The sequence below is a fragment of the Triticum aestivum genome, chromosome 3B (genome assembly GCF_018294505.1).
Source record: "Triticum aestivum cultivar Chinese Spring chromosome 3B, IWGSC CS RefSeq v2.1, whole genome shotgun sequence".
NCBI lineage: Eukaryota > Viridiplantae > Streptophyta > Magnoliopsida > Poales > Poaceae > Triticum > Triticum aestivum.
The window spans coordinates 55,312,750-55,315,561 of NC_057801.1; positions in this window are offsets into that span (position 1 = coordinate 55,312,750).

Here is a 2,812-nt window from a genome sequence, read left to right on the forward strand (position 1 = left end):
CGTTGTACTATATATTGTTTTGGTTTACATATTTCTATGTGCATGTTTGTTCTTTGATAGAACTATCAGTATGTTAGATTTGTGTGGGTGTAGGATTTGGATACGATCACTGGTAAACTCATATAACTAAAAACTAAAAATAAAATCTGTTAGTCCCTAATAATCTATTACAAATCTTAGTAATGTAATAAGTGGAATTGAATCTTCAAAGGTTAGAGTATGTATTGTTAGCAAATAAGCCACGGCGGGCACTTCCAGCTAGTGTACGGGTGCGTGCTTGTGCGGTGTGCGTGCTGGACGTGAGTCCGTGGCCGCGCCTAGTCCGTGGCAAGTGTGTGTGTGCGTGTGTGAGTCTGTTGGCGAGAGTAGCGGGAGGTTTGCATGGCGATCGGGTGCAGCCGGCTGCGTACGTCGCGTTTGTGCGCGTCGTGGGCGCGCCGGGCTTGCGGATCGTGGGTGTGGGAGAGTGGAGCGCGGCGTCGTGCGTGCGCGCACGCGTATAAGTCTCCCTCCTGTGTATTGGTTCAGCAGCGGCTTGAGTTCGTGCTCAAGGGAAAGGGTGCCGTTCGTGCGGCCGCGTATGTGCGCCGGAGAAACTTGCCGTGTCCACCGTGTCCTTCTTCCTTCTCCTTCTTCTTCTTGGTTTGAGCCAAAGTGAGAGAGACTAGAGCAGAGAGGTCCGGGAGAGCGAAGGAGAAGGCCGCAGCACCAACAATTGGTATCAGAGCTTCGGTTCGAGAGGTCGACGGCGGCCATGGCGCTTGTTCCGCAGGGCGGTGGTGGTGGCAGTTTCTCGCTGCCGGTCCCGCCATTGACGACGTCGAACTACATCTCCTGGGCGATCAAGGTGGAGGCGCTCCTTGATGCCCAGGGGCTGTGGTGTGCAGTGCCTCCGGCGGATGGCACGGCGGTGGACGCCGGCAAGAGCAAGACGGCGAGGGCGTTGCTGCTCGGAGCGTTGTCGGAGGAGGTGCTGCTGCCGGTGTCGACGAAGACCACCGCAAAGGAGGTATGGGACTCCCTCAAGGTGCGCTTCGTCGGCGCCGATCGGGTGCGGGCGGCCCGGCTCGCGTCGCTCCGCGGCGAGTTTGATCGGCTGCGGATGGCGGACGGCGAGGACTTGGACAGCTTCGCTGGGAAGCTCGGCGCCATGACGGCACGATACGCAGGCCTGGGGGAGGTACTCGACGACGCCGCACTCATGAAGAAGCTGCTGGACTCGGTCCCTGACCACCTGTACCCCGCCGTCGCCAGAATAGAGCAATTCTGCGACGTGGATGACATGGCGTTCGAGGAGGCCTTGGGGCGGCTCAAGGCGTTCGACGAACGGACCCGGCGTCGTGGGCAGGACGGCGGCAGGCGCGATGGCGAGGAGCTGCTGTACACGGCGGCACAATGGGCGGCGCGGCAGCGCAGGCAGGGCGGTGGCGGCTTCAACGACCACGATGACAACGACACGGCGAGCATGGTGTCTGGCGGTGGCGGGAAGAGGCGAGGCCGCTGTTACAACTGCGGGCAGCGCGGCCACTTCAAGCGGGACTGCACAAGGCCGAGGAAGACGGCGGCGGCGGAGGATCGGGCGCTGCTGGTGGACGTCGGCGTCGAGGACGCCGGCCTCCTCTAGGCCGTGGCTTAGGGGGTGACTGTTAGCAAATAAGCCACGGCGGGCACTTCCAGCTAGTGTACGGGTGCATGCGTGTGCGGTGTGCGTGCTGGACGTGAGTCCGTGGCCGCGCCCAGTCCGTGGCAAGTGTGTGTGTGTGCGTGCGTGAGTCTGTTGGCGAGAGTAGCGGGTGGTTTGCGTGGCGATCGGGTGCAGCCGGCTGCGTACATCGCGTTTGTGCGCGTCGTGGGCGCGCCGGGCATGCGGATCGTGGGCGTGGGAGAGTGGAGCGCGGCGTCGTGCGTGCGCGCACGCGTATAAGTCTCCTTCCTGTGTACTGGTTCAGCAGCGGCTTGAGTTCGTGCTCAAGGAAAAGGGTGCCGTTCGTGCGGCTGCGTATGTGCGCCGGAGAAACTTGCCGTGTCCACCGTGTCCTTCCTTCTCCTTCTTCTTCTTGGTTTGAGCCAAAGTGAGAGAGACCAGAGCAGAGAGGTCCGGGAGAGCGAAGGAGAAGGCCGCAGCACCAACATGTATTAGGAAAGAATAACATCCAACAAGAGCGATACGCAGGGCGCCTCCTCGCATTGTCTACGTAGGATAGGAAACGGCGCGCGATGTACTGTTGCAGGGATTGTACTGCTTAGCTGTGAGGCCGTTTGCTTCGTGCTATGTACTACTAGCATTGTACTGCGGTGCGAATCAATCTGTGGTTGGATGGTTAGGCGGATACGCGTATATACGAGCGCTTACGTCTCTATTGTGTTAAAAAAGCATTCTAGTGCGGTGGTTGGTGTACTACTGCTCTCTAAAGAGAGAAACACCCGTCCTTCCCTTTCTTCGTCTCCACTTTCAGCCCCAAGCACACGCAACGCCTCCCCCTTCCTCCTCGTTCTCAGCCACCCCAAATCCCATGGAGACCTCCTTACATGAACAGGTGGCTGCGGTGTGATGGCCTGATGGGCGCCATGATCCCATGACAGACGAGGGAGAAGTAGCTGAGGATGTGGGTGAGCTCGCCGTCTCTCTCGCGAACAGTGGGGTCATTTCTCTCCCTCAGCCTCGCCGGATCTGAGGACCCACAGTGAGGACCGCGGGAGAAGCACCATCCTTGACTGGATCCTGCGCTGGTCCATGCAGCGGCGGCGGGGGAGTGGAAGAAGGGCTGGCCGCTACCATCCAGCGGCTTTGTCGTCCTCTACAACAAGTGCA